Source organism: Saccostrea echinata, unplaced genomic scaffold (genome assembly GCF_033153115.1).
Source record: "Saccostrea echinata isolate AGI-Se365-2 ecotype Australia unplaced genomic scaffold, CSIRO_AGI_Sech_v1 ptg000018l, whole genome shotgun sequence".
Lineage (NCBI taxonomy): Eukaryota > Metazoa > Mollusca > Bivalvia > Ostreida > Ostreidae > Saccostrea > Saccostrea echinata.
Window position 1 is genome coordinate 5,048,176 of NW_026889767.1, and position 15,178 is coordinate 5,063,353.

The following is a 15,178-nucleotide window of genomic DNA, read 5'->3' on the forward strand; positions in this document are numbered from 1 at the left end:
CGAAATTGTAAATTGCAGAATTTGAAATGTATTTTCTTGTTCTAATTCTCATTGTGGTCTATCTTAATGCATAAAAAAGATGACACATCCTTTATCTTTACAGATCATTATTTATTCTTTTTACCCCAAAGTAATATCTTTCTACGCAATCAATGATTTATATTGAGAGCATTTTAAGAATTCTTGTTAAAAGAACACCAAATACAAAGAAATATGTCCATCCTGTATCAAGTGTGTGTTATTGAGTAAAAAAAATCATTATTTTGACTCAATTACACACACTTGATATAGAATGGACAAATATTTCTTTGTATTTGGTGTTCTTTTAACAAGAATTCTTAAATTGCTCTCAGTATAAAGCATTGATTGCGTAGAAGGATATTACATTGGGATTATTATAATGGTTACGGTTTCACAATTTTCACTAATGCATGTACGAAAGCTAAAAATTAATTTTGCTTTGAATTAACCAATGTACAAAAATGCATTATAACTGTTTTTACAGGATGTCGAATGAAAATAAAACTAGATCGTGTTTAATTTCAGCGAATTCATATGTATGATTACGCTCCCCAAGGTTAACTGGCCACATAGAAGTTAAACTATATATAACCCCTAAAAATCAATAAAAGTTATTTTGTGTGATGGACTAGGAAGTTTTATATATATATATATATATATATATATATATATATATATATATATATATATATATATATATAATTTACCTCATTATCTTCACATTGTATACCGAAGACGCAGTTTTTGATGTCATATTCAAGTCCAGAACAATAACTGCATATGATATTTCCTGGGAAAAAGTTAAATTATCTGTCATTGTAAATTTACATTTCAAATATGCATTAATGCGAAATGCTCTTAACATTCTTTGTTCTACTGTCTGTCTAGATTTTTTTTGGTATCTCATCTAAAGAAAGTTAATAAACTTGTCAAGTAATATACATGCACGTTAAGAATGGCCGTAAGTGCCGAGCATAGGACAAAATTTGCAGCTCTCCAACGGCAGTTGGTGGCGTCTCCATATGAGTGAAAAATTCTCGAGAGGGACGTTAAACAACATACAAACAAACAAAACATGCACGTTAAGTATATGTCTAATATATAATTTTCTGAAGTTGTTTCCCCCTTTTAAATTTACAATTCAGCAAGGTGGTTAAAGACTTTTACGAGGCCCAATCTAGATGACCTATGCAGACGCTTTCACGCAGCGTTGTTTCAGATACGTCTCAATAGTCTGGATTGTCGTCACAATCGATTACATTTTCTAAACAGTTTAAGTAAATTAAAATTTCAAAAATGTTTTAGAGATTCAACACGCTTAGAGTCACTATATTTATTTAAAGATCTTTTTATTACCTTAATTAACACCCCTTTTCTACCATGTGGAACAATTTTGTGCTATAGAAATTGAGAATTAGGGAAAAAGTACTTCATAATGTAAGAAACATTTATCGTTGCAAAAACATTCACGGTACAACAGCCTAGTTTGGATACTAGTATTATATGAATGATCCGTATTTATTATCACTGAAAATGGCAATGGTGTATTAAAAAAATCGATCGTTTTAAGTGAACATGCAGTGTCATGAAATCTGAAGACATAAATACTAATTTAAATATATATTTTTTGGTGTAAGTTCACGGATATCAGTAGACTGAGAGACTCTGACAATTGAGCGATAACGGGCTGTATAAAGTATGACTACGTATACGTGACAAGTTTGTGTGATTTATACACCATTACATTAACAAAACAGCCCGTTAGGAACCCTAAATATGTGGTGACAATATATGCTATGAGGATAGACACATATTGTCGCTGGCGACAATAGAAGTCGTTGTATATAAAGTGAGGTAAGGTGTATATTATCGTCTATGACGACAGGTACAGGCCAACAATTTGTATCATCACACTCACAGCATTTCAAAGTTATTAAGTTATTTAAGCATCATATGCCAGATGTGTAAATCAAAATAGAGAACCGCTATAAATTTTACGTTCCTTACCTTCGTTTGACAAAAATAATTGTAGGAAGATCATACCTATTTAAAGGGGAAAAAATTAAATTAACATATTGAGTATACACGTACGTAAATGTACAAGACAAATAATTCAGTCTGTTACTTTGTTACAGTTAAAAGTATTCACACACTCCGTATAATATTGTATTCTAAATCAACTTACAAGTAAGATTGTGCAGAAACATCGTAAAGAAATGTCTTTCACATCGACAATTGTACTTATCAACAGGTCAATATGACACGATGTTATCAAATTTGATCAAGATTAGGTAATAGTGCAGAAATAAGTCATGTTTATGATCTCATACAAAAAAAAAATAATAATAATAATGCATTTTCATTGGAAAATTGTTTCTCTACTCTATTTCTTTGGATGGCCAGTTGTAATAAACAATTGAAAGGTTCAGTGGTTGGAACATAGGACATCTAGTATAACGTTCCAGAACAAAAAATGAATATAATGATGGTCATTTCAAGCTTCAAATGCTCTCCCTAAAGAGGTGTAGCTGTTTAATGAACACCTTGAAGTTCATACTTGCCCAAGCCGCATAAGTTGGTGAGAAAAGCGAAAAGGAACTTTATAGTTTAATATAATTTTTTTAATCTTCTGATAATATATAAAGTTTTGTTACTGTAAAGTTTTTGAGAACACTTTCATTATTCTATTTTTATATATTTTACACATTTAAAGTTTCTTAATTATATTATAATTAAAAGAAATTTTTAAAAATAATCTAAATTTGTTTGCGGTATGTTTATTGAATATTGCTTTAAATTGACATATGCATATGTCAATGGGCTTTCAAGATGCATACGTGCACCTTGAATGTCCATATAATTATTAAAAAAGTCTTCCTTAATAAGACTGTTTATTTTTTCCAAAATAGTTTATATAATAATTGTTGCACTGACCTAAATGAAATTATAGATATGCACTCAGTTTTGAACTGTTGCTTGTTCTATCTTCTGACACGTACAGGAATAACTCTAAGAGAAAATCACGCCGATATAGAACACAATCATATGTTTTAAATGCTGTTGTTCATCGTCATTTGACAAATCAAGAACAAATATATTATTCCATAAGAAAGTATGATTGTCAAAATCTACCATAGAAGATGAAACATTCATATCTCGTATTTTGTGATAGATTCCATTTACACCTAACCTATCCTGAGCTGGGTAATGATAAAAAGTATGAAACAAAACACTGAGACTGTTACCAACATTAACTAATTAAAGTTACTATCTATCAAAATAAAGCGCTTTCGACCAATCAGAATTCGGTGTATGCGTCATCCATTAATTCATAAAGAAATCATGGCACAAAGAAATTGAAGGTAGGTCAAATAGGAATATGACATGCTTTAAGATCAGACCTAATTTAAGAGCTGACAAGATTTCCTATCGTTTATAGGGATTCTATTGTTCGAATAAGGAACATTTCGCAATTGAAAGATGAAAAGACCCAGAACACTATAGTTGTTATATATTTACCTTTTAATCAATCTAAAAAGTCTAAAAATCTTTAAAAAAAACAACTTGAAATTCTTTTAAAATCATTTACTCAGGAAGAGGATAGGTTACTATCCCAAATAGGAGAAAGTAAAACAACAAGAAAATTAAGAACTGTCATATATTGATAAGAACATATACATGTACACGACGAGTGTTACCGGTCGGCAGAGGATGTTTACTCCTCCATGGCACCTAATTCCACCTCTGATGTTTTAGAGGTCCTTGTTTGCTCTGCTCCAAATTTGTATTATTTCAATTGACGTCTTAGATTGATTATGGTCATTCATCTTCATATTGAGGACTATTGTCAGCTATCGGGGGGAATTATAACTATCTTCTAAAAAAAATCCCTGTGTATTCATGATAATTGTTATACTTTAACACTTAGAAAATCATTACTTGTAAATAGTGAAATTTCAAATTTACTACTCTGAGCTGTTTTCATATGTATTTTGCCAGCTAAACACACAGATATCACATATACCTTAATAGACCCAGTACAGATCTCTTGAATGTTTGCATCTTCATAAATGTATCTTGACAAAAAGATTTAAGATAACATGATGTGAAGAAGGAAAAAGAAACAAAGAAATCAACTCTGTGATTTATGTTATGCTTTGAGTTTCACTTTACACAACATGTACATTTAAAAAAATGTATTATTTATTTCTTATCAAGTAAACGTAATCAATAAAAAATAAAACCATTTATTCTAAAGTAAAGCAAACTACTGCGCAAATCCATTTCGTGGTTTTGTATTATGCCGTTGTGAATGAAAAATGTTTTTTTAGCACTGCCAACCTGTGACCAATCAAGAAAAAAAAACCCTTAAGATTTAGCCTTGACTTCAACTAAGATTATTTCTTTCTCTAATAAAATAAACTTTCAAAATAAAGCAATGATCTGGGACTTGGATATAATAAACGCTAAACTAAACTCCATGTGGTGTTACGGCATATTTTCCTCTTAAACTTCCGTAATGTCATATGAAACACGATGCAGTCTCTAGATGACAGATAAGGTCTTTTGTACACAATTATATAAATAAGAGGAAAATAATGTTTTTTTTTAAAAATGATTTTGACTTTTAGTTATGGCGCTACATATCTACAATAATAACTTTATATTTATTCTCCAAATCATTTCCGGATTTGGTGGCCTATGTTCCTGTTTGATAACATGCAGGTCTCTTTCTAACAAAACTGTTGACTGGTAAGTTTTTTTAAGATAACGTATTTTTCTAATTTGCGCAGTCAATGATTTAAAACAAAATCTATCGAAACATGAAAAAAAAGACCTGAAGTAAAGTAGTCAAATTATCTACCATTCAACATTTAAAGAAATACAATTTTTAAAAATTTTCTAGTCAATAGGATCATTAAATAAGTTCCATGAAAAGATAAAGTTTCAACATTTTTGTGGAGCACTCCTCAGAAATTTTTGCAACGTCATTTTTAAGCTACCCCAGGGTTTATTTTTTTTTGTACACTGAAACGTAACTAAATCCCTGCAAAAAGGTGTCACTTTTATGAACTGAACACCTATCCGGAACAACTAGCAATTTCTTTAATCATATAAAAAAAGGTCCGATATGTTCCAATTTAAAACAAGAATTTTCATGATGCAGCTTAGTTATAAAGAGGCGGGATGAAATTTAAAAGGAAAATGAGTAATTTGTTATTGAGAGATCAACGTGGTAGAAGCAATTTTGAACAGGCGGAAAATGCTATCTTTTAACAGATATATTACATATATGATAAATAGAATATTGCTCGCAGATACGTGAATGTATCCTTTAGGCTATTTTCTATTTGTCGCCCGTGTGGCGCAGTGGTTAGGTAGTTTGCACTAGAGTCGCGGATAAAGAAGTTCATCCTAACGTCGCGGGTTCGAATCCCGCTGCCGGACGTGGAGACTGGTCCACCGGATGAGATAGTATTAACAGAGTTCCCGTGTCGCAGTAGGTGCTGGCACGAAAAAGATTCCTCACTCTTCAATGGCCCCGAGAGTCGAGTATAGGTCTTAATATGCAACCCTACACTGGCAAGTGGTGGTATCTCCATATGTGTAAAAAATTCCCGGGAGGGACGTTAAACAACAACAAACAGAAAGCAAGATTCCATTCAAATTCACTGTCTTTCTATTTAATTTATTCATTCTATTTTATCTACATGTTGGATAATCGATAAACTATAATTGCACAATATAAAAAAAAATTAAAATTACAAGTTATGTAATGTAATTTTCGAATCGGTATTATAAAACAGTTAAGAATATCATCAGCATTAATCCAGTTCCCTTTGGCACGCCTATTCACCCAGCTTTGCATTGGGAAATATAGCCTTGCTCATGGGGAACTTAGTCTTAACAGGAGTTTGCAGCTCTAAAATAAAATTTATGCTCGCTCCTCTGTCTCGACGTCTATATTTATATTGCTGTCATACAACGTCTAAATTTAATCTAAAATTGACATTTCAATTTTAATTTTACCACATACTCTGGGTCAACAAAGATTTATAACTCAATACAGATGTTCAATATCCAATTCAGTTACTTCCACCGGGTACCCCTACCATCCATACATTAACACTAATATACTATTTCAAAGAAAAAAGAAAATATTTCTAAGGTATGTTTATTGTTTGTCAAACATATAAATTGTCTTTATCAAAAAAAAAAAAAAAAAAAAAAAAAAAAAAAAAAAAAAATAGTCAGGAGAATGAACGAACTATCTAAATGTTTTTCGAATACTCCCCGTAAGTTTTTCAAATTTTTGAGCAGTCTTAAACAAAAAAAATATAATTTTTATTTTTACAAATGGAAAATACTAGTACAAAATTATGAAAATGCAATTTCATAAATAAATATGTTTTGAAAATGCCGTCTAATTAATGTTTACTAATTGTGCAATGCAAATTGGATATCAGATACAAAAACATTATATTAACTAATATATACACTTTCCCTACAGGTTTATTGTGTATAAAGTGCCAGCCTTATCAAAAAGTTTCAACAAAAATGGTTCAGAGTACTTCTACATGGATGAATCATCACCCTGGTTTTCTGAGAGAAAATGGCACATCAAAAGTACATCAGAAAATCCTTTGTTTGAAACACTTTTGCCTTTATATAGCGAGGTGAATATGATAATGATGATGTTTAAAGCTGATTTTGCATTTTAACATATGTAAGTGATTTGACTTTTTTTATTACTATAAATGTACTCAATTTAATTGCCATTAAAATTTAGCTGTTTCTTTATGGCAGTCTGTTATACATTAAGATGTGTTTTAATTATACTAGTATACCTCTTTTGAGTGTAACTTGGTTACATATGATCAACCATTTTCAAATTCCATTAGTATAGCTCAGTTTGGAGTTAAAATTGTAAGAGCGTATTTGTTTTTTATGGTAAAAGCGTTAAAAATGGAGTAAATGTGCATAACATGTATTTTTTTTTCAAATAGACCAATACGCGAACAATGAATAAATAATAACCAAATTAATTTATGTATAAAATTAATGTCCTTATATTTACATATTTTTTTGTAAAATTGAACTATTTTCATTTGGTTGTTTTTGACTAATATGGTGATTATGTTTAGGATAAAACAGTAAAAAAAAATATGAAATGTACAATGATCAACCGCCCGAGGAAGGACCAAAATCAAATCACGGACATTCAAAAGGTTTGTACAGAGCATTTGTTTTTCTTTCACAGACGAAGGTCAATATTTTGCTTTTCATGTTACTTTTTGTAATTTAACACCTTTTAGAGACAACCATAACGTGTCAAATTGTGCGTGTTGTGTTATTTATTAGCTCATCTTAACCAAAGGTTCCAGTGAGCTTTTCTGATCAAAGCTTACTCCTCATCCGTTCTGCTATTAACATTTTAAATTGCAGAACCACTAAGGATTATCTTCAGGTAAAAATGATTGACCTTTCCCTTTAAATGAAATATAATAAATAAGGCCAACAAAAAGGATACTTAGATTGTTTCAAATCAAACTGTACTACATGTAATGACACAAAATGTAAAAAAAGAGAAAAAATGATATTATTATTTTATGATATTATTTTGATTCAAGATTAACACAGAATGCGATAATACAAAATGTAATAACACTCTTATAAGATGTTCATCTTAATATTAAATGATGCGTCAAAATTAGCGGAAAATGTAAAAGCCTAAGATAGCATATATGTAACACACTTTTTAAATTTTGATAATTTCTTGTAAACCCCCCCCCCCCCCCCGCCCAAGAAATAGGTTTTCGGATTTTGAGAAGATTTTTCTTCTTTATCCTGAAATTTTTGAATCGGATTTTTATTAAATCTTCATAATCCTATCCAGTAAAAGTTCCTAGATCCACTCATTTGATCCATGTAATTTTTTTTTCAGGAAAACTCTTTCCATTCCTTGAAAGACATATTTTCAGTGTTAAAGGTTGCATTGTCAACAAGGAAGCCTTAATTATAGTCTACTGACTATATGTGTCACATCCTTGAAAATTGTAATCTAAACTACTGATCATTCTTGCATAGTCATGAGCATTTAAATATAAGATGTAAACAAGTTTTAACCATTGTCATTTATTTAAAGGGTCGACGAATATCTTCTGAAAAGATCAGCTTCCATTCCCGCATGTATCCTGTATAAAATGTCGGGAAAGATTATATCTCATTTCGGTCGTGTATATATTTTTCCAGATTTAATAAATGGGTTTTTTTTTTTGTTTTTCTTTTTTTTAAATGCGTCTTACCATACTTTATCGCGAGAGATAACAATGTAACGAAAACATTTTTGACCGAATAATTATACTGTCATGCAGAAAGGCATGCGCACATTTTACGTGAATACATCTGTATGCAATATTTTTTTCGACGAGAAATTGTATTCCGGTAATATAATTGTATAGTACATGTACTTTTCCGTTGTACATTAGCATTTATTATGACTCTTGTAACTGCTATATTTTTTTATGCTCGATCAGCACCATGGTGAATAAATCAAGTCGATTCCAAGAGATACATAGAGCATTCATGCTTGATGCCACAGAAAAAATTAACATGTACTTTATTTTTTTTTTTTTTTAAAGAATTCTTCGTAGACTCTAAGGCCTAACTTTAAAATGTGTTTGTTTGCCCTTAGCCGACCGACCCACAAAAATTAGCCCGATTCAAAATATTTTATTGCTTTTTTCATTTATGTTTTTTTTATTTATATAATTTCAAACCAGTTTGTTTGTTAAAAGCGTCTTTGAATTCATTTAGATGCTTTGATTAGTACATGTAGCGTTAACAATAGAATGTAATTGGCGAATTATATGTTAATTCTAAAATAGCTATTTTGTTTATTCAGTACATGCAGAAATATCACCTTAGATTTTAATGCACGCAAAGATGTGAATTCAGGGTGTGAAAGGTGTACAGGAAATCATTTCTCGCTTGAACGCACACGGCTGACAAAAGTAGTGATAGGCGATAGAAAATAATGACTGAGAATGTATCTCAGCCTTTTGAAGAGCAGCAATATTAAAAGTGACTCAAATGAGCATTTTGGCTGTTATGCTTCTTTGTATAATTTCAGGAAAAAATAAAATATTTTTCCTACCTACCTACATACCTACCCATTGTTAAAAATCCTGGTGGGAAAAGGGCAAACAAACAATTTTTTAATTTTAGCCTAATAATGTTTATGTAAAATAAACTTTCTGTAAGAGATATCAAATTTCCATTCTAAAAACAGATATTTGAATGATTGATTGATTGTTTGTTGTTTTACGTCCCATTCCAGAATTTTTCACTCATATGGAGACGTCACCATATACCGATGGAGGGCTTTAAATTTTTACCTTTACTCGGCACTCTGGGCCATTGAGCAGTGAGGGATCTTTATCGTACCAACGCCTGCCCAGACACGGGACCTCGGTTTTTAGGTCTCATACGAAGGACCCACAACTTTCACTTCAAAGTGCCGAGCGCATGGCTAAGGATAATTTAAAAAAATAAGTAAAGATACATGTATTAATAGCGTCTAAATTAATAAAGTTAAAATTATGATAAATATGGAAGAAGTCCAACATTAATGACATTTTTTCTATTTAAGGAGCTTTTGCATTTGGTTAAGACTCTGGATTTTGGATTGTATCAAGTGTACCACACTTTCCAACAGCAGTACCAAAAACAAAGAAGAAAAAAGTCGATAATGCTTTTACATATGATGATAAACAAAGAAAGTGGGGACAGATAATTTTCTGCGTCACGTTGAAATCTAAAGATATGGATATACTGGGTATGTATTATCGAGTATCAACTCTTTAAAGGAAGGAGAATTCAAATCGCTGTAAGTGCTAACAATTATTGAAATATGCTGACGTGTCCTTTCCATTTGAACAAAACAATAATTTTTAGGTATATTCTCCAACATTTTGGTTAACGAATTATGATACTGTTAAAACTCAACTGTTTAATAATATTTGTATAAAAAGCCCAGTGAAAGGTATTCGATTTTGTAGCGTTCAATAGAGAGGACAATGAAATGAATTAAATCTAAATGTCTCATTACAGAAAAGGTTTATTCTGAATAGTCCAACGAGCATATTTGAATATTACAAGCGTTTGCCATACAGATTTTCACTTTCCACATATTATGTTAAAGGACAAGGTATAGTATTGGCCCAATCTGGCCTCTTATTTAATGTAAAAATCAGAACACAGTTAAAATTGTGATAGTTTGCAGTTAAGGACTTAAAATGATGCTTCTTTTAAAAACAGCTTTAATTTTGATTAAAAGCTTACACAGAGGCCACAAGAGGGTGCAAAAGTAGGACATTTTCCCGAATTTTCTCAATTCTGGTCAAATTTCGTCAAATGTGAGACATAGAGCACAAGCTTGCCTATCTGAGATTTTATGCATAAGATGCATCTGATACTAGTGTATGAAATATATAAATTTGGTAGATAGGCAAGCTTGTGCTCTATGTTTTCTGAACCAAAATGTGCTGTAAAATTGATGAAAATTTGCATAAAAATGAGAAAATTCGGAAGTTGACATATTTTTTGACCTTCCTGTGGCCTCTATGTATCCCATAACTTAGAACCAATACTCATTTTGTGGCAGGGGTGACAACAGGCTTTTAACTGATAAACTGTTGCATCATTCTAAAAGACACCCCGAACCGGGGGCCAAAAAGGGGCCTTAGCCTATCTTGTCCTTTATCTTTTTTCTCAAAGCTGAAGCATTCAGTGCAACAAAGTCCTACATATATGACTCTAAAAAATGTAAAACTACTTTCGGAGAAAAAGCGCGAAACATATGCCAGGCATTTCAAAACTTATGACAATAGGGAATTAAGATTGCTAGCCAAGTCGTCTTCATATGGGAAAGGTAACATATTTTGAATAAATTTATATACATGTATTCATTCAAGAATGGTTTGATGATGCATTTTCCCTCAAAGTAGTACACAACACTTGTAAAATTAGTTTTCCTAAATTTAGTTCTTTTCAACTATAAAATTGTTTGGTAATGTATTTGAAGGAAAAATTTACCTGCATTCAAATAAGTCCATAACACGTTTCTGCCACTATCTATGAAATTTCATGTAGTGGAAGGCGCATGTGAATGCTTTTTAAAATTACAATTCCATCTTTACAAACTAAACATAAAACAAATCTACATGAAATAATTTCACAGGGACAACTTTTCAGAATTGAAAAGAAAGCATAAAGAAATAATGGAATGTAGAGGCGAATCCTATTGAGACTGTGCATATTTTTTTTATCTCGACCTTCTGTGTTTCTTCTTAATATTACATAATTTATTTCTAAAAATATAGATTTATATCAAGATTTGTTTACAAAGAATCTTCAGGACTCGATGTTTGTTCAATCGTGGCAACCAAGTCTAGCTTCTACAGAATCGGTATGTACTTTTGCTAACTATTAATGTGCAACTTTTTCATTTACTTTCAACTGATATATTTGGCAATCAATTGAATAACATTCTATGAGCTTATTTGAACTTTGAAAGTTTAAGTGAGTTTTTCTGACCTACTTTTCATATTTTCGACTTCCCCTTAAGAACCACTGGAATAGTTTCAGAGACATATGGCACAGAGCGTGCTTGGGTAAAGAAATTTCAAAATCGTACATGTACAAAGAAAAAACCCAATGATTATGTTGAAAAGAAAATAATAAAGGAAATAAAAAATAATCCGATAATCATTGTGTCTTTAACCCATCCCAAAAACAAAAAGGTAAAAAAATAAATAAATAAAAATGTATCAAGTTCCTATAATTATGCGTTATGAAATGTACAAATTATAGCAAAATTTATTATACCTACCCACTCTAAAAAATATAGGTCGGCAACTGCAAACAAAGAATTTTTTAAGCTTGGACTGATCAGTCATCTTTTTTATTTAAACATTCAAAGTAGTGCAAAATAATATCATTTAAACATAACATCTTAAGGCATGGGCGGGGCACAAAAGGTTTCGAACTTAACGTAGGAAGGTATGGGGAATTAAAAAAAATATTCTTTTTCAGATCAGTAGGGTTATGATCGAGTAAATGACATGTAATATTAATGCATCCTTTTATTAGAAAATTTGTGAAAAGTTATTCTCATTTCTCTGTAACATAAGATGTAATCAACCAATTCCCATGAAATGTGGAAAATATTCTTTATTTAAACATTGGGATTCACTTTCATTAAACTCTTCCTCAGAAAAACAATGCTATGTTAGACACATTGAAACATCAAAATGTTGTGTGCATTCAAGTTTGGTTATGTTAGTTATGATCTCTTGGGACTAGAATGGGGCCAATTGTTTTTCGTTGGAATTATTAGGAATTATCCAAATAATCTTCCGAAAAATCGACTCCAGTTATAATTTTGTATGTGGTCTCCCTGTTTTAGAATTTTTATGGTTGATAATTTATGTACAGATGCTATTTTTGACGTTCAGGTTTATTTGAGTAGTATAGATGAAATTAAACGAGGGGTTTTCAAAAAGTTCGTGGACTAGCGCCATAAAATTAAAACCGCTTAAGGTGCATCAATGAATTTTTAAACAGTTAATTAGCATAATCCTATGTATATAATAAATCATAAATCATAAATTTTATTTTTTAATAAATTCTTAGTGGTTTTGTAAGCAATGGTATGTACAAGCGGCGCAACCTCAAAGACGGAGTCTTTTCCTACCTGAGTGTTACTGAGAAAATCTCTTTAGACACGAAAATTTGTCATCCAAAAATCCCGTTAATTCACTCATGCGGTAGGACTCACTTGTTCTATAAAATTTGCAATTTTTACCTCATTCTGTACGTTCTATGAAATTTTAACGTAAAACTTGTATGGAATGTATAAACAATTAAGGGGTTGAAAATGACGTCAAAAAGGGAAAGGGTTTCCTTTTCCAGCATTCTATAAATTTTCACCCATAATAAAACTAACATCGACCTAAGAAATTTAAAACGGGCTACAGAGGAATATAATGCATCCAGAGTACTTCTTTTAAAATGCCAAAAAAGATTCATAAAGAGAAATGTGCACAGTAAATGTCCATTTGTAGTCAGGGTGTCCAAAGTCAGTCACGTTGAAAAGTGACATTGATCATGTGTGGTAGATGTTAAACTCCGACCAAAAAGTTATGCTGGCATAATTAAGTGAGGAGTGTTCCTTATGTATAGATCCATTTACTATTTTATATGCATTCAAATCAGCTGTTCGTGAAATTGTAATATCATACAGACAAGACCGGTTCAAATCGTAATCTCATCAAGTAAAGTGTATGAAATAGAAGGAGCGGGCATTGAGAAACAATGACGTTGTTGGACGTCAACAAATTAACAGAGACAGCGCCGGGTGATCATATAATGCCTTTTTTATTCAATGATAATTTAGCAAATTATCAAAGTATCAAGCTGAAATTTTCAACACTCCTTAAACTTTTGATGGTAAATGTTCCTTATAATTTTGTAAGCACAGACTACATAGTATTAATTTTATCGCATCAGTCCACGAACTTCTTGATAACCCCTCGTATATAGTCAAAATTTCAGGTTACCGATGTGAAAAATGTATGTTTTGAGAATGGGTTGTCTTTCAACACTTCATCTGATCACTCGAAGTGGGCAGTTGCCAAACAAAAGTCATGGACATGCATTTGTGATATAAACAGAAGTGTAAATATCTATTACTTAGTATACAATTAATGATACAGATTCTTCTTTTGAAAGCTGAATGAATTAACTATATACTACAAAAATCACTTTTTTTCGTGAGGTTAAATTTACGTGGTTTAAAGAAAAATTACTGGTTCAAGGGGATTTAATTTCATGATTAAAAGAGGAAACGTTGGTTTGCTAAACTCCTCTCTTAACGTGCAAGTGACAATTCTGATTATTTTGAAAAGAGAGAGAGAGAGAGAGGAAATTAAGATTTTCATGAAAAATAATAAATCTCCTTACCTTCCTCATGTATAAGAATTCATTTAGTTAAAAAACAGGGTGACAAATAAATGATAAAAATTTTAGCTGAAAAGATGAAACAATATGGTCAGGAAAAAAGTTTTCGTTTTCTATTAATTCCCTTTATAGCTTAAATAATTATTAGTATAATTAGATAATTATTGATGTTTTCATAGATCAGAAAATGTATTGATGTCTTTTAAAATTAATGCTATTCAAACTTTTTATTTCTTATAACATTTTAATCTTTTTTAGCTAATATACATAAATTTGAGAATAATCATAAATTATATACTAATTTGTTCGTATGAAATCTAAAAAGATTGCAGTTGTTATTTCTTTTACATTTTATAACTAAAGGCAATTATAAATACAGATCTGTGCAAAATTTATTTGTTTTGACTTTTTTAAGGCAACTCAGTACAAAAGAGGAGGATTAGCATTGTGTTTACACAATGAAAACGTTGCCAAAGAATTTCGAAAACTCGTCAAAGAGCAAGAAAGATGTGACAGGTCAGATATTCAATCAAAAATTTATAATAAAAAAACCCATCACAATCCATGGAAAGAAATTTTATTGAAACAAAATTATGCATTCATTTTGCTTTCTTGGTTTAGAGATATTAGTTTGAATATGTAAAGATTAATATTGCAAGGATTTTTTTATTATGGTTTAATCATGGCTGTCAAAATACCAAAAAAAGGTCAAAATACAACTTCCATCAGCTTTAAGGAAAATTACTTCAATCTGTCTTTGTGGTTTTTAAAGTGGAATCTTTTGCAATCTAAGATATATATTTTAGTTGGGTAGTTAATAAATTCAATCCTTAAATACCTTCATTTATTATAAATTAAAGAAAAAGACATTCATGGACTGAGTGGTCTTTGTGTCTGAAATCATAATCATATCCTCTCATACGAAAACCTATTCTGCCACTCTACTTCTTACAAGTCTACACAATCCAATTTCCCCTATAAGGTTCGCATTTTTCTAAACCGAATGTAAAATTACGGCCATCATAGAAATCTTCTGGAAGTTATCTGGATAAAGTATATATTGGATTAAATTTAACTACATCCGAAAATAAATGTTTCCAGATTTTCTCTACATATATAAGTGTGTATTTAGTTT